Raw genomic sequence first — 19,014 nt, forward strand, 5'->3', positions numbered from 1 at the left:
TAAAATAGACTTGCAATTACTTGTGCATATATGTATATATATGTATGTATATAATAATATAATATATATATATTACTTGTGTAATATATAAAATAGACTTGCAATAGCTTGTGTTTGAGATAGTTGATGAAATAAAAGGGAGCTGTGCTTAAACTGCTTACACTGAGGTTATATCAGAAGTGAACTCCTGGACAAAGCAACAGCTAGACCTTCAGTCTTTGTGCACCTCAGTTTGCATCTGCTGGAGAGATGCTATTGAGAAGGCTCTGTTAAGGAATTCACTTGTGAGACTGCTTCCCTGAAGCTGTTGCCACCAGAGGATAGCTTCTAGAGACTGTGCTTTAGATTATCACAACACCCTTCCAGATTTCCTCTTTTCGTAGAGGATATTAACTCTTACAGATGGTTTTCTGCTTTGAAGTGTTTCTGAGAGTTTAGACAGATTCAGTGCTTTATCCTGAAATATAATTTTCCCTGTCCAAGGCAGTGTCTGGCCATTCTTCCTTAAAATAAGGATTGCTTCATTTCTTTAGATACCTATGTATCACTCTGACAGTAACTCCTGGTGACACCTTATTTGACATGGGTTAAAACATTTCCCCTGCTTTCCAGTGATTCAGACAGAATAAATGTTTCATTCAAACATAAGTTTTCAGTCAATTTGTTTATTAAATTATAATTTACAATAAAAAACAAATAAATAAGCCAAATGTGTGTAGCTTGTTATTGGCTCTTTATTGAGACCAGGCACAGTGACAGTTAACAGTTTTGAGGTGTTTGATTCCCAGCTGCTTTCTAAGTATAACAGGATACCCAGATTTTTAAACTGCAATATTCAGTAGCATAAAGAAGGAAGAAATACATGTAAAAATGTATGTTTTTTATTATTAAAAGCACTGTTTAGAACTTGCTGGAGTGATGCTTCTGGATAGCCAAACTCATCTGGCTCTTGAATGTGGCAGGCGCTAAGTTAGATGCATTCATTGGCTATTTTATTTGGAAACTTCCACTGTCGATAAACAGCCCGGCTGAATACACTGTCTTTCTCTGCTGGCGAAACCAACTGGAATTCGAAGTGGAACAGGAAGTGTTTGTAAGTAGATCTGCGAGCAGAAAATGGGTAAGCTGTTGCTGCAGCAGCTCAAAGAGTACACGGTATGTTGTGAGGCTTGTATTCTAGAGGCTTGTATTCTAGACACTCTTCCAGCTTGTTGGATTAAGACTGCAAATTGCCTGATGTTGCTAGGGCGGAGTAGAACTGATACAGGCAGTACCAAGTTGCAGGCTTTGCAGTTCAAAGGGAATTATTGGACCATCAGTTGATTTTCCGGACTTTAAAGAGAGTGGCTTGATATGCTTCCACAGGAATCAGTGTAAATTCTCTAATGGAGGAATGTGTTTGCACTGCTTTTGTTTGAGTTCACAGACATCAGTCTTCCCTTTGTGAAGTATATTTTTAAGAGTAGTGGATATTCACAGTTGTTTCAGGAATTACAAGAAAGCTGTTGACTGTTTGTAGACCAGAAAATACTGAGTATTCATCTGTACCACAGTAGCAAATTGTGTTTTGAAGTGTAAGAGATCGAAAGAAAACTAGTATTAAAGTTGTCTGAATTTCCCAGAAAGCATTTTATATTTTGTATTTAAGCTTTTGCATTTATCTTCTTAAGATATATTGATCAGCACTCTTTTTTTGATTGGATGACAGAAAGTATACTTATATTTATAATATTATCCACTATGTATTGCTGGCTTTGCAATAATTGTAAAGGATATTCTGTGGTGCTCAGAGAGGTAGACAGAATCCAGAGCAGATTAATAGAAAGTAAGCAGTCAGAAACAACAGGCAAATTAGAGACATCACGTTCATTCATTAAAACCAATGTAATAGATGTGATTCTTCAATAGGAATTGAAAAATGGTTTGGCCAAAGCTTTTTTAATCAGCTCAAGTAGGTCAGGTGTACCTTTATGTATACAGGATTATTGAAGAACAAAGAGAGCGAGAAGGTGACTGTGTGCAGGGGGTGGTGGTGGTTCAGTCTAGCTGCAGGGAAGAGAGGGCTGAAGCTGTGTCTCTGATTGCAGTTATTCAGATGCTGAAGTACTATCTTCTCCCATTCCCCTATTGGCTTGAACCTGCAGGAGCAGGAATTGAATTGTATAGGCATGGGAGCCACCCTAGAGGCCAGTGCTATGTGTTGCCTCATTAGAGCCCAGTAGGCATCTGACACTTGGTGGGTTCATCTGTTAGTGACACTGCCACTTACAAAATAAACAAGGGTCTCTACTTGCTCTGGCTGGTGAATTTTGGATTCTGTAAAACAACAACAAACACTACTGTATTTTGTATTAGCTGCAATGTAATGAATACTAAATAACCTATTAAAAATGTACAAAAGAATTCTCATATTTCAGTCATTTGCCATTTTTATATAGACCACTACTAATTTTTGTTCATCTCTTTGTAATATGCAGCCTCATCCATTGAGTATATACAAGTTTTACAGCATTCCTCAGGAAATGAACAGTTCTGGAAATATTTAGTCTTCATATGACTACCATGTATTATTACACAGAGTTGGAATTGCTGAATTCATATGATTTTGCATCCGAATATATATAAACCCTGTCATATTCTGAACATGTTCCTGAACATGCTTCCAGAAGCTCAGCTTCCAACAATGGCTTTGTAACACATTTTCTATTTTCTGAACTCCAGCTACTCTATCCCACTAGGCAGTGGGTGGAATGCTGGCCAATTTTGCCTTCTAAATGTAGCCACATTAACAGAAACAAATCATCTTTAAAACAGGATTGGCTGCACAGTTTGCTGATTCTCTTTTTGAAGGCTCCAGGCCTGGGTAACTCACCATGTTTCCTTTCCCAGGTTCATATTGGATTTCATCACACATCCAAAAATAAAGATGCCTAGATGTTTTCCTTTATGGCACATTATGCCAATCTAATTTCAGACAGACAAATACACTCATTTGTAATCTCTGTCCATATAGGACATAGCACAAGACAAATCTTTATATTTAGTCATACTTGTTACAGTTTATGGAAGTGAATTTTCTTTGATTTATACAACTTACCTGTTACTCCTCTCTCCCCCTCTTAAATTGTTTTCTTGCCTGTTAATATCACATATATTATCCAGTTAATATCAAATATAATATTTTCTCCTGAGAAGAAAATATCATTCAAAGCCAACAGTTTAGAGGAGTTGCATCAAATTTATTCAAAAACTTTTCAGTGCCCTTTGGAAACTTAGTTATGGAAGTTATTTCTAGCAGCTCAGGATACCCTGAGCCAAACGACACTGGCATAAATACTGTTTTCTGCTTAACTACGTATATGACTTAGTCTCATATATCATTGCCTGTATGTAACCCAGTCTTTCATTCATTAGCATCTGTTCCTCTCTTGATTTTCTGGAAACTTCCTACAACCTAATTCAGATACTCTAACTGTCTTGCTTCTGGTAGGATCCCTGCAGGTTGTGATGAAGCTTTATTAGTTTCATTTGTGTTTCATTACCGAATAATCAGAATCACACTAACAAATCCTCTTGTTATTGCTCTATAAATCTTGTATCATAGCTGCTTGTTTCTTAGCAGTGGGTAGCCCAATATTCTGCAAGTGCAAGAAGTAAATAAATCTGTGCTGAGCAAAAGCCTGTCAGGCTTCTATGTATTTCCAGGCAATCCTGAAGATCTTCTTCAAGCCTTTACTCACACTTATCTTTCCTGAATGAAGTAATTGAGTAGCTGTTTCACCTGTTGTCTAGCAACATCCTACGAAGTACCCAATAACTAGAGCAGATGTTGTAGGAAGCAGTGCTGCCCTATAAAGCCCAGGCTCTGAGTGATAGGCAGAACTTTAGCTTCTCTTTTTAATTCCTCATTATATATACTATGAAGAGAATACGCAAGAATTTCTCTAACAGAGGTATCTTACATAGTTATTTCCCAGCCTGTTTTGCTACACTGTTTTGTAATTAAAGAAACTTCTGAGTGGCTTCTCATCTCCTAAAATAACTTGTGTTTTGAGCTGATAGCAATTTAAAATCATTTTACAGAGGTGTGTTCATTTGGAGAAAAAGTGGAGAATAAGGCTTAGACTGAGACAACCTAACTTTAGGTTATGAGTACTCCTGATAATATTTTCTAATTTTTTTTGTATAAATAGGTGATTTCAGAAACTTGGCATTTTTTTGTGTACCAGTGATCTCTGTGATCCATAAACTTGTAATGTGTTAACTACTGTGAAATCAATCACGTTTTGTAATTTGCTTCCACATCCTTGTCTTCTAATTGGCATCCCTGGGGATTTCTTCTAATGGATCATTTTTAGCAGTTGTTTTTTTTTTTTCTTTCTATTTATGGTTCTAAAGATGCTTCCCTGATAATTTATTACTTTGGGTTGGCTGTCAAATATGAATATGGATTTAGCTCTACTCTCATGCTCAAATTCTGATAGCTTAGTTGTGAAACATAGACCTGGACAAAGACAAGTTATGTCTTCTTTAATATGGTGCATTTACTACATCTTTACAACAATAAAAGAAAAAGGCTCTCCAAATTAACAATTATAGGTAGTAATTAGTGCCTATTATGAGAAAAAGATGCTGAGCTAACCTGCTTAGCAGTATTGGGCCAGTGACTATGGTTCTCCTACTCTGTGGTGCTGCCAGGTCATGTTGCTTTTATGTCATCTTATGTGCAGTAGTGGTGTTTAAAAAAAAAACAAAAAACCCCCCACAAAAACCTCATATGTTAGAGTGTATGTCTATAACAGAAATACAGGTTTGATTGTATTATTTAATAAACGGAGAGAAGAGTTCTTTATGTTCTTTGCGTCATATTTTGGAAATAAATTCTTCTCTGTGTGTGGGTTGGGTATTTCATGGATTTTTAATTTTTTTTTTAAGTAAGATATATGAATTTATCACCACAGTAGTTGTTCTTAGCTGTTTTCCATATTCTATCTTTGGATTGTCTTTTAGATATAATTCAATGTGCATGTGTCACTCTGTGCCTGACACTGCTTTCCTGATATTGTATTACTAAGCACCTCATAGTCTCCGTTCTGCCACTTCATTTGGGCTTTTTGCTATCAAGGAAAGCTATTTACTGTATTTTAAGTACTGCTGTGATTGAATCCATTTCAAAAAGGATGTGCGCTTCTATTTGTAAAAAGTGATTGATCGGCTGCTGGCTGAGGAGATCTCACTGTTAAGATTTTTGGAATGTTTTTCATTAGCAAAGTGGTTTTGTTGAATGTCACTCAAACCTGCTGCATATACTGCCCAGGGATCAGCGAGCTTTATTTGAGAAGACAGCTTGACGTAGTCTGTCTAACGTATGCTCCGTCACTTGGTCTGCATCTTCTGTGCAAGGATCAAAATGGTCAGGCGTTTTGCATTAGTACCAAATAGAGCACTGCACAATCTCTGAGACTTCTGTTCAGATGATACAGGTGAAAGAAGCTTCGTTTTAATCATTTCTTAGGAACTGTATCTTTTCCTTGTCTGTCTTATTTTCTTGCCCAGAGTAGTGTACTTTTATGTTTATAAATCCCCTTTTTGTGTATAAATTCATAGTTCAATCTTCTGTGATTCAGACATGGATCTACACAAATTTCTTTAATTGGAAATAAAAAGCTTTGGCTCACAGACTATAGTTTAATCAGGTTTTGATATATTTTTGAAGTCTACTTTGAAAGACACATTTTATGAGGATGGGTATATCTGTTACGATTGAGTTGGGTGGGTGTGGAGAGTATGTTCTATAGACTTTTGGTCAGAATCTTTAAAAGGAAAGCAACTTATGTCAAAAAATAAAAATGAAGAAAAAGAGTTTTATAGAACAGCATGAGATGATTACTTTTTTTAATGCTGAGAATCACAAAATTATTTCCAGTTTTAGCTTTTGGTTTTATTTATATATATGTATCTCCTGTCCATGCTCCATTTCCAGTCTAATTAAAATCTTTTTAGCAGTGTAAATATTTAGGAAGCTTGAAAGATAGGCAAATAAGTATATTGTGACATATTGTTTTGGAATTTGATTGTATTGTTTTTTGGTTTCTTGAGGAAAAGAGGTGTAATAAGCAACAGAAAAAAAAACAAACAAAACTGAAGTTGTACCCATGAGTGAATGAGTTTCTCTTTAGAGGATTTATGTGAAGAAAGGTTTCATCTTCTTTTTCCCTTTTTTAATAATTAAAAGCTCATATATCTGTATGAAGAACAGCTCAAAATTCATGGAAAACCTATACAACTAGAAATGTTCTAAATTATATTTTGCATCAAAAATACATTTATAGCCTTGGATGTTCCTCATGTCTGCATTGGTCTGCTAAGCTCTTGTGAACGAAGGAGAGAGAGGTGGAGGAACTGGCAGCTGGTCACCTCTTCTCCTCCCCCTGCATGTCCGTTCTGTGGTTGTGTCACCCCTGTCTGTGTTCTCCCGTACTGTGTTCACCCCTAAGGTGAAATATCCTTGACAGAAAGGAGCAAGTTTTTCCATGAGAAATATTAATTCCTTCTTTTTTAATTTGCTCAGAGGCCTCTGAAGGGCTCAAGGGAGTACTTCACAAGTACCCCTTGGTGTTTGATTTGTTTGGTCATACAAAACTGAATATTCACTTAAGAGCGTGAAGTAGCTCCCAGAACTGAACATACTGGGTGTTTGACAATAAATAGATTAATCCTACTGACTTGTTTCCAACACCAAGGAAGTTACAAAACCATGTCTCTCCAGACACACGAGGGATTATTATTATTGTCATTTTGCTACAAAGACCTTAATCTAAAATCTTAATGTTGCTCATAGAAGCACGTTTGTAATGTCACATAAACTTCCACTTGCATCTAATAAATTGAGGGTCTGTGGGTTAATTTTCTGCAGGATGCAGCAAAGGAGGGTAAAATCTTTTGAGAAAACTAAAGCAGGCAAAATAAGGAGGTTTCAGCCAAAAGAGCATCCTGTCGTCTTTTTAGGCTGACAGTTAGGTTTCCTGTAGGCTGCATTTACGTCTTCCTAAATAAAGGGTGCCTTCCTAAAATGTTGAGTGTCATCTGTCAGTGAATTGCATCATACTTTATTGCTCAATACTTCTGAAAACCTGGATTAAAAAAAACAAAAAACTTTTATTCAGAATGTCTGAGAAAGTTAAAACTCAGTCTCGTTGATCAGACAGTTCAATTAACCACCCCTTTTCTCTAATGAAATGTGCAAAACGTGCAAAAGCTGTAAAAAAAGAGATGATATCAACTGCTTTTTTAAATGTCCTGGGAAGTAAAGAAATTGCATTTGGTCGATGTAGCAAGAACACCTTGTTGACAGGCATTGTTAAGCATTTGTGTCAACTCATTTTAAGAAGAAAAAATCTGATAAATGCTCCAAAAGCTTGAGCTAACTTGATATCAATTACAAACACTACTACTGTAGTAAAAAGAACAGATTTCTAATAAAGTGTCTATCCAAACCCAAAGCTTGTGTTTAGATTTCTAAGCAGGTTTCAGCATTTCATGAAATTCAGTCTAAAAATCTGCAGTATTAATAATGTCTTCCTTCATACTTTCCATAATTCAGAAAACCAAAATATTCATTATATAATAATGTTACCCAATTGTTGTTTTCTTTTTTATGAAGAAACAATTTTTGTGTAACAGCCTAAAATAGTACTGATAAATAATTTAAAATGTTATAAATAGTTTTAATAAATTTCTGTAGGTCTTATATATATGGACTATGAGCACTAGTCCGTCTTCAGCCACACTGTTGAAGGAATTAGAATTTTCTAATTTTGGCTTTCTACATAAGAGTGGCCTGTTCTTCTGTTACAGATTTTGTGTTCTCCATAGATGTTATACAGTGTAAAGTGTCAGGGATTCAAAGTTCTCCAATATTTCATATTTGATATATTGAGATATCTTTATCATCATCTAAGGCATTGCTTGGTATTCTCACTATTGTCCTGATATGGTATATTCTGAGACTCATTTTGTGGCAGTGCTTTTTTTTTTTTTTTTTTTTTTTTTTTTTTTTTTGGTAAAACTTGTTGCTCACTTTACCTTTCCCTGTGCTTCTGGATATTCCTTTTTTAATTTGGTTCAGAATATATATTAAAGGTGTGTCCCTACTGCCTTAGAAGACCAGATTTTCTGAAAATGCCAGCATTGTTGACATAATTAATTTCAGATAAGTGTTAGTTGATAAATTAGAGGTATTAACAGCCGTCAGGCCTTAAAAGTAAATTAGCAGGTCCATGTTCTTTCTAATTTTCAAAGTATCCAAGTGTAAGTTCAGATTGTTTTATTGTTTTGTATTTAGATCTTGCTTATTTGAAATAAGTCATTTGAGCATTACATACATTAATTAAGATAAAGTAACAGAAAGTGATAATGTTCTGCACTTGGATTTTAGATACAGGAATACCATAAAGCTGTGATTGGCATGCAGTTCATTTCTCCCAAACCTCAGTAGAAGATGTATCTTGTTTTCATCTGAACATGAGGAAAAACTTCTTCACTGTGAGGGTGACAGAGCACTGGAACAGGTTGCCCCGAGAGGTTGTGGAGTCTCCTTCTCTGGAGATATTCAAAACGCGCCTGGATGCAATCCTGTGCAATGTGCTGTAGGTGACCCTGCTTGAGCAGGGGGGTTGGACTAGATGATCTCCAGAGGTCCCTTCCAACCTCAGCGATTCTGTGATTCTGTTTTCTGGCGGATTTATAGACACAGAATTACAGTAACTCAATAACTGATACATTTCCCTAGGATCCCTCCGTGTGGCAAAACAGGCTAGGACTGTTTTGACGTCGGCGAGCCCAGTGCAGTGACGATGAGGCGGCTGCGCGGGCTTTGCCTGGGCCCGGCGTTGCCCTGGGCCCGCTTGCTGGAGCGGAGGCTGTGCACCTTCAGCGCTCTCCTCGCTGCCGCCTCTTGCCCGCGGCTGCCGGGCTCCCTGCTCGTACAGGACAGCCTCTCCTCTGCTTGCCAGCAGTTTGCCCGAGCGCTCCCCGGGGTCAGGTGTACCGCTAGGTTGCCAGCATGCGAACCTACGCCAACCACTGCAAATGGGAAGGCCAAAAATTACTAATGTTTTCCAACGAATTTAAAAAGCAGGCTGACACAGTAATAAAATCTACCAGACCTTGTATCAGTGGAGGCTCCAACATTGACCCAGATGGTGTTGATTTAATATGCCAAATTTTCGTTCTTCTCTTCTGTTTTACAACAGATGATATCTCAGCTTTCATACGTATATATGTGTGTATATGCATATATATGCATACATATATATGTTCTCTTAAATTGCAGTTTATTCTTGGATATGTATCCCTTACCTGAGTGCGGCAAAAACCAATCAGGAACTTGATACTACCACTTTCTCCTTGAGTATGAAAATAATCTTTTTCACAGTTATAAAGTGAAAAAATGACCTGTGAACCTACACCTACAGATTTTTCACCCTTGAGAAAATTCAAAACTAATTAAAAAAAACCCTTTATCTATTGACATTACAAGACTTAATAGGATTGCTGACTGCTAGAGACTGTGTAAAAGCACTGTTTGCACATACTGATTTCCAAGGATCTTTTGATGGCCCGTAACAGAGTGGGGAAAAAAGGAAACTGAAATATAATGACAGAAGATACTGTTGTATTCAAACAGATATCGAGTAACTATTTCGTAGTCATTTCTTCCCATCTTTCTCATGGAAGACGCAGAATCGGAGTAAATGGATCCTGAGTGTCTGCGATTAGAACAAGTCATTGTACGGAAGTACTCACTGTGTTGAAGGTAAATAGCTGAAGGGTCTGGATGTGCTGTTGGGTTTCCATGGCAGTAACAGCAGGATGTAAAAGCTCTGCTAACTGGCTTGTAAGTAGGGTGTTTTGTCAGTACCTCTGATTTGTTACCACCAAAAAAGTCAACTTTGTTCCTGGTTAGCAGTATATGCCCCTGTCCTTCCAGACGCAACCATGGTATGGTAATTTATGCATTGTAATTTGTAGGCTTGGGCTGTTGAATTTATAGTTCAAAACTCTTAAACCGCTAAAAAACTGTGTTTTTTTGATTTACTTACTATATTTGTTATTGTTTGAATACCTTTAAAGGAAAGCTCAAGATCGCTGAAGAGGAGAGAGCCCACTACTGTATCAGCTGAGACAGGTTTTTAGGTGATGGCATTAATACACCTTTTTTATTAGGTGCTAATATCAGTTAACCTTTCGGGGTAGTTTATTGTTTCCTGGAAGAATTATTTTTTAGTATGTCAGTTTGCTTCATATGGAACAGCTGTTCTTTCATGCTTCAACATTTGTAGCTGTAGTGATCCATCTTAACTGCAAAAGTGTACCCAGGTAGAAAGCTAAAAAAAATTCTGCTGGCTGTCAGTGTTTATAAGTTTGTCATAAGTATAAATCTTTTTTTTTTTTTTTTTTTTTGCTAAGTGTAGCGCAGGAGATAGAGAATTCGGGGTCTGATAACGGTACAGGGTTTTTGTCTTAAAGGTCATCTTTCTTTGGAAAGATGATGATGTACCTATTTTTCCAAATATGTTTATTAATCCTTTTGTTTGTTTGTTTGTTTGACATCTTTGAAGTTGCCAAGGTTTTTTCTTGCTTTTATGAAGGGACATATGCATAGAATGAGAAGAAATGTAATTTTCCAAAGAAAACAAGACTATAGTGAAAATGTACAGTGCTCAAAAATAACGGTCCCCTGTTTTTCCTTCTTATAAACAGATTGTTTTGTTTATTTTGGGGTGTGTGTTTCTTTGGTCAGTAATATTTACTTTAAATTAAATTTAAATGTCTTGAGGGGAAAAATCAACATTCCTCCTTCCTATTCCATAAATCTTCATTAAATTTTAGACCTGAATAGTGACTCAGTCTTTTAGAAACTAATGCTTCAGCAAAGTTTTGTTTAATTGTTTTGAAATTCTTGTTTAAACCAAGGTTCAGGTAGGAAAAAACTTGGCTAAAAATATGAAGAAATATTTGAAATTTTCATTGAATATGTTGCCTCGTAACTCTTGCTGTTTCCTGCTTTCAAGGGTCCCTTATAGGAGACTAGTGCATAAACCTTATGGTGGTTTGCCGAACGCTTGAAATCATGGTTTATTAATCAATTTCTTTTTAATATAATGAAACAATCGGTGACTGTTATGAGAGGAGAATCAGTATTTAGAAGTGGAGAGGGCTCTCCCCCCGCCTTTACTTGGTAAGATGTTTGCCTTGTTGTCTTTAAGAGCATTCTGCCTTTAATTTTTTCTGGGGTTCAACATGAGATGCATTCAGAACCCAGGGCAGTTCTCTGAACATCTGCCAAATTTACTAAATTACTCTGGTGCTCACAACAGAAGATGATATTATGGCAGCTTTTGGAGAATCAGCTGGAGAAGAGTCTGTTGCTGCAATTTTTTCCTGTGGGATGCCAGGATGATGGAGTATTCCTTGCTACCATGTAGAGCAATAAGCACTTTGTAGTCTAATAATTACAGTGCAGAATACTGAATGCACAAAGACATGTCATTTTACAAAGTCGAAATAAAGCATGTACAATCTGGAAGGTTTCACTGCTGCATTCTCTGTATTTTGAGCTTATATTAAAAGGTAATCCACAGTATGATGTACTTGTTTTTACATTTTCATATATGGATAAAGTCATGAAAAACAATAATAATGACTGTTAAAACTGGGAGAGCAGATGAACAGTGTTTGAAGAAAGAAATGGTCATGGGCTTGATCAGACTGTTCGTCATAACGACTCAGAAATCACTTGCTTTATTGCTTCTCTCTAAACCTTTTCTAGTCCTGTCTTGCTTCAGTCCTGATCCTGTGACAGACGGTAGTATCTCCTCAGAGTAGAGAATCTCTTGTTGTCTGATTAGATTTAAGGTTTGCCTACACTTACAGATATCAGCATGGTGTGTGGCTTGGTCTGAGATAAGCCTTTTTTCCTTTTGGCATCCCAAGAATTCACGTGCATTACTATGCCAAGTAGACAGAGAAATCAGTATGTCTGGTGAGTTACGGGACAGCGGTGCGAACAACAGCCTGCTGTCTCCTGGGGCTCTGCTGTCCCGGCGTGCTGCTCCATTACCTTCCGCAATCAGCACTCTTGGGCTGGGGCTCTGGCAACATGTTACTTTCCTTTATTTGGTATGTTCTCATCACTGTCTAACGAATGCCAGCTAGTTTCATGGCTGCTGTAAAGCATGCTAGTGGTGGATTTTACTGTAACTTAAATTGTATTGGGCTTACTGATATGATACAGTTCTTATTTGAGCTTTCCTCACATGGGCTATTAAGCCAGACCCGAGTGCAGCTTCTGTCTCTGGCCAAGATTGAGCCTGATGGTCACAGTTTCTCTGTTTAGCATCTGCACAGGTCCACTGCTGTGGTGACTGGACACTAGGAGCACAGGGCAGAGCCAGGCAATGGTGATCTGTTGTGACTAGTTTGGTAGCCTGAAAGGTTAATGCTGAACTTGGAAGCTGGGCTATTGCTTTAGAAATGTAAGGAGTAGAAGGAGAAAGAGATGTGTAGAATGTCAGAAGTAATAGTGTTTTGCTCTAATCTAGGGATATGAATGAAAGATTGGCATTGGCCAGAATTGGTTTATTTGAATAAATTGATCCAGTTGTAAAAAGTAGCCAAGTTTTCAGGTTTACTATCTTCATCAGATTTGAAAGGTCAGAACACAAATAAACAGGTGATTACAATTACCTTTGGGTGTTGCGGTCTTCCTGTTCCTTCTGGGATAAGGGTAGCTTTCTAGCCAGTACATGGACAGAGGATATGGACTGCCTTGAAACTGTAGCATAGGACCGTGAGCTGATTTTAAAAGGGAGAGGGGGGGAGAGGAGGAGAATTGCCAGAGAATTCAACAGTGATTGCATGTGTCCTATCTTGGATTGATTAATGTTCACAACAGTAATTGTCTTGGGTTCTGAATTTCAGTCAAGAAAAGTTAGACTTGGGGCAGCCATGTACCTGCTTCAAAAGTTTCTTTGAAACTAGTCTAGTTTGCAAGTATAGCAAGAATACATGTGCCAAATACATGATGTCAAGCTACTAATTGTTTCATGTATGCTGTCAAATAGTTCATGTATTCAATAACTTTTCAAACAGAATCCCTTATTTTGCATAGTATCTTTTCTGTGTAGAAGACATGTAGAAAGTCTGCGTAGATTTTCTGTGCAGAAGCTCTGGTGCTGGTTGGTGCAGTTGGCCAGCAGTGTTCCAGTCTGGTGCACTTGTGCTGCTTAATGTGCTGCCTGAAAAGGGGAAGCTTATGGGGATGGTTTGGGGCTAAGATTCTGGCTAGATTTGGCTAGTTCCTTACTGACAGGAGCAAGAGAGAGACTGCGGAGGAAGAACAAAGCCAGGAATGGTTATGTAATGTAGGTGTCCTAATGGCGTTTGTAGGAATTGCTTTGTGACTTCCTGTTGAGGTAGGTGCCTCTCTAAATTTTCTGTGAATATAAATGGCTTACATGTATGTTAGCCCATGTTTAGTTAAGGTGAAGAGATATGATCAGAATAGCAAGAGGAATGGATTAGATGAGGTGAAAGACCAGAAATAGGCAAGTGCTGTATTCACCCTGGAATGGGATAACAGGATAAAATGAAAGTTTTAGAGACTGTGTTCTTTTTTACCTCTGGTAAATAGTTGTGCTAACAGTAGTATTTTACTAGTGCAGGTGAAAGCAGTGGTATGTAAATCACTTTTTATTTCGCTAAGTTCTTAATTTTTTTGGTGGTTCCCTTAGTACTAGTACTGTACCCATATTGAGAGCGAGTGCGCACCAAGAATCACCATCAGTGTTGCTTGCACTGCAGTTCAACCCTGGCCTGAGCTTGCATTTCCATTGAAGAGGTTGACACTGACTTTTACCTTTCTTCCCATGTTCCAGCAAGTTCGTGGGGCCTCACAGTGAATTTGATGAAATTAAAATTAACCTTTTGTTGTTGTTTTTAAACCCAGATGACTTACTGTTTTAGTTCACCACATGTGAACAGTTGTGCTGGCATGAGAAAGGAGGTGGCTTTAGGTTATGAAAGAGCAACTGGAGGATGGAATTGCTTCTTCCAGCAGTAGTCTGACTGATTGAAATGATTGTTGATACTCTGTTTTGGGTTTTTGTTTTTTTTTGTTAAACTCTGAAGATCAAAAGCTCTTTCTGCTGAGAATGATAATATTTTTGGAAACAACATACAAGAACTAATGATTCTGCCTCCAAGCACAGTTAGCTACAGCTCTAGTTGCTTCTCTTTCACATTTTGATTTCTCTGTGCATGGGAAATGTCAGGAATTTAAGTTCGTAAGCTCACTATTTCTGCTTTGCATTTTGGCTTGGAATCTTACTTGAAGAAAGGCATTTTAGTATTGAGAAGTAAAAATGGGTCTCTGCTTGCCGCAGCTCACTCCTCTCTGTGACTCCAGTAAACAGATGTGCTGGAATATTCTGTATCTAGCCAGACAGCTCTGGGTAAGGGATATTCATTTTCTACGTTTCTTTGTTGTTTTTTTTTTTAAAGGTGATAAATCTCATCAGAGTTTCCTGCCTCTTCTTATAGTTCAGATTTTGAGGGGTGATTGAGCAGAGAGGAAAGGAAGAGGGATGACTTGCAGAGCCCTATTTTGTTAGAATAAAGATATGTCCACATAAAAAGCTTGCATAAGAAGAAAAGATGGACCAGAGGAACAGGAAACAGTTATAAGAACAAGTTTTAAAATGAGGTATGCACTTGGGTTGATTTGGAGAGAGTTTTCTTGACCACGTGGCAGGATTTGTATCTTGGCATAATCTTTAGTTGTTCTTACTTACTTAAATTATATGGGAGAAAGTCTCCTTAAAGATTTCAGGATAGCTTAGTTGCTTAGCTTCAAACTTCTTTCAAGTCCTTATATATCCTTTCTTTCATGCTGAAGTACCTGATGCAGACTCAATATTTCCGTTAGCAAAAAACTTTTCTTGCGGTGCAAAAATGAGTAATGGCTGAAATGTTTTTCCAGTTGTTTTTCCTCACATCATAGCCCAAATTCTGTATAGCTGTCTGTTTTGTTTTCTTGAGCCAAACTTGTGTCATATATTTTGTGATTTTGGGATAGAAAATACCTGCTTTTTCTGAGTGTCAGTTGCTAGTTTTGCTGTCTATTTTTCCCTAACGATGAAGGTTAACTTTTAAGGTTAACTATTCTTTTCCTAAATACAGTAGTATTTGCAAAATAAAGATCATGTAAGCATTAGTTTGTTCTAAAATTTGCAGGGTTTTGTGTCTTTTCTCAGAATGATGTATCAGTATGAATTGATTTTTATTGTTTTTGTTGTAGCCATCTCTATTTCTTATCCATCTATTCTTAGCCATCTCTTATACCGATTTCCTTTTGTTTTGTGTGTGTACATGCTCAAACATGCACATACTTTCTGACATTCTTGTTACTGTTCTACTGCTTTAGTGTTGGGGAGCACTTAAGCCTGAATACAGAATGGTCTAACCCAGTTTACAGACAGTTCTGTATAATAGATCACTTTATATTGCTTTTAGTGAGTAACAGTTCCACTTTTTACTTGCTTTATAAGCATGTATGTGAAAGTATTTTGAGAAACTGTGATATGACTTTTAGTACTCTGTATCAAAATAATCTCCAAATAATTAAACCATCTGTTTAATTTTTTTTTATTTGGTCCAGATTTCATAAGTTTTCATATCTGTGACTCAGAGTTATAGCTTCTGACAGCAAACCACTATCTCAAAGAGAAGAAAAAAGTGAGTTCTTTGAGAAATAATGTTTCAAGTTGTACTGAGGCTTATGCTTTGAAGCTTATTTGATTTGCTTCCTGTGTCTAGTGGTTAAATTCCAGTCTGGCTCTTCAGTATCTTCCGAGCAGGTAAGCTCAGTCTTCTGACTCGTCAAGCGCCTGCTTACACCGAGGCAGAGGCTCATGTGTTTTTCCTACAGTTGTTCCTCTTTTCCTTTCTTTCATTATCAGGCTAAGAAAAATGCATTTCTCTGTTGTGTCTTGAGCGTTCTGTCTGTGACCTTTTCCTACAGCTTTGAGGGTATTCCCTGTTACACTGATAGGAGACAGAATACACAGTATGAGGTCCAGGGCAGTGTCTGTGCTACATCTCAAGACTCATAGGCACGTTCCTTTGCAGAGTTAGTCAGGAGGCGGTTTCAAGCCACTTTAAAGTTAGTCATGGTTTGGATCTGCTGCAAATGGATGTGGTCCGCTACCATAAACTAGTATCTGGGAGGTCAGGGAGAGCCACTCTTTTGCCTCTCTCAGAAATTGGAGCTTAATGACTTGAAACTGTTCCCAGGCTGGTAATCCTGTTAATAGATATTGAATTTGCTCCTCTGAATCAGTCAAGAAGTACAATCCCCTCCTACCCCCCCCCCGCCCCAAATTCCCTTTGCAATGAAAAATAAAGAATTGACTGTATCTCCAGTTTCTTTGGTTATTAAAAAAGAAATACAAAGCTCCTGTTGCTTTTCTATTGCAACTTCAATCTGTACCATATTTTCAGTTCTCTCTCACACTATTGACCACTTCTAAATCTTTGTAAATCCAGAACTTTCCTTGTTACTAATAGGCTTGTGCTCATATTTTTTTTTCCTCCCTCCAATATCTCTGCGTACCTCCTTCCTCCCTAGTTTTATCTCCCGTGAACAGTTATTACTTCTGTTTTGGTACAATCATACAAAAATAAGCTTAGAATCTTTCTTGTTTTAAAGCCTTGTAGAACTCCAAAATCAGTGACATCAAAGATGCACAGTCATAGAAACCTTCCTCAAGTGAATAACAGTATTGATGGTTATTATTTGTGACTTAATATCTCCTCAAAGCTAGCAAAAGTTGAGTCCATAGTCCCATGTGAAGTTCAAGAGACAAAGTATCTGATCACGGGTCTGTAGGGCTCTTTCATCTACTGCATGCTTGCTACAAAACAGAATTCTTTCTGGTTTGAAACAGTTTTTATGACATTGAAGAGCTGGATAGTATTCCCTTTTAATCAAATTTTTCTTGGATTCAAAATTCCCCTTCCCTATAGTAAAGACCCAACTTGTAAAAGAAGATAGCTGTGAAGGGGATTTTTTTCCACTTACAGAAACCAAAGCGATTTACAAGAGAGTATTCTTGATTAATTTTGCGACTCAAGAAAATGTTGGAAAGAAGAAATAAAAAAGCTGATGTAATCAGATACTTAATTTCTAAAAAGCTGCATTTTCTGTTTTGAACTAAGTTGGAAGGTTTTATTCTTCTGTGTTTGTGAAGATTTTGAAGGTTCTAAATTTTGTCCATAACACTTATTCAAAATATGAAAATACTGTAACAACTTCTACGCACTATTCTGCATGTAGATATGAAGATTTAGGGTGGCTTAAGACTTTAGAAAATCCCCTTTCAAAAAAAAAAAAGATTGGGAGAATTCATACTGGTTTTATGACATCGAAGAGAGTGGACTGCCTTCCTAATTAATAAAACGTTTCAGAACAGAATATTTGTACTACTTTCACTTCTTTGAAGTCCTTTTCTTTTCTTGCTTTGAAAATGTAGATGTGAAAATGATTTTATTATTGTTTTCATCTTCTTGCACTTGGTTGTCTGCTTAACAGTAATCAAATCTTAAAGTCTGTTTTATCCTATTTCTGTTATCTGTGTTTTATGATTGAAGCTGTGAACGTAGTGATTACAGTCAAACTGGACCAGATTATTTTGATGGAGTCATCTTAACGAAGTTGCAATTTTAGGCATGATCAGGTAGCATAATAGAAATATTCATATATCCGTGAGCCCTTAAGTAATTACTTGAATCTTTAATGTAAAGTTACTAAATCTCCATGAATAGTCAGATTGTGTGTATATCCGATATTTATGGGCCTTTTTCCTTGCTCGTTTTATGATACTGGGCATTACTAATCTCATCTTTTCTAGGAAGATGCTAGAATCAAATGTTTCCAACAGACAGAGTCAGAAAGTTTAATAAGATATTAAGAGTGAAGGTGAAACAAGTCAACTCATTTAGAAACAATGTCAATTCAATTTATTTTCATTAGAAGACACTATAGAGATTTATATCCCAGAGTATCAGTAATTTATAATGTTTGCATTTGAAATTTTAATTATATCCTTGTTGAACTAGATGCTACATTATTAATTATCAGACAGCAATGGCTAGAATTTCATTACTAAAATTAGTTGCAAGATAGCACTGTCTATCTGAAGTATATAGTGAAGATTCGAGGTAAGGGAATAGATACACCTGACACACAAATGTGTGCTTAACTCGGTTTTTAGAACCTGGTGAAGAATGTGCCTTAGTATATACATGCATAATAGACAGCAACTACAGGTCTGTAATCCTGCCTATTTGAGTTTTAATGCTGGAGATAAGGCAAGCTGTACTTTGGAGCTATTTTGGGAATTTGAAAGGTTCCTCACAAATTTAACTCTGGCATATAGGCAGGTATAATTCATTGAATTTACTCCAATTTTTAGTGAAGATTAACAGTAACAGTCTTAAATGGTTTTTATTTTGGACCTTTAATTGTTAATTGCTTATCATATAAAATAATTTGCTGAATACTTTGCAAATTGTTTTGAGACTTTATCACGTAACTGTTGATGGCTTTGTTTCGCCACAGTTCTGTATGCTGTGTTAAGTCAGTGGTAAAAATTTTGATAAGCATTTTATCTTTATTTTAAAAACTATAGGGAAAATGTCTTTTTTTTTTCCTGACAAGAATTTTATTCACAAATTACACTGCAATAAATGTCACTCAGGATGTATTGCATCAAAACAAATATTGCTGCATAGTCATAGATAATTTTATGCATAAGTAAAGCCAGATGCTGTAAATGAGTCATTTGCTGTTAACAGTAATAAGTGTTAAAAAATACAGCTCTTTTTAAACCCTCTTTTTAGATATGAGTTTTGGTTCTTATTAAGATTTCTTTCTGTCTGCATAGACTATAT

Source organism: Apteryx mantelli, chromosome 13 (assembly GCF_036417845.1).
Source record: "Apteryx mantelli isolate bAptMan1 chromosome 13, bAptMan1.hap1, whole genome shotgun sequence".
NCBI classification, from domain to species: Eukaryota; Metazoa; Chordata; class Aves; order Apterygiformes; family Apterygidae; genus Apteryx; species Apteryx mantelli.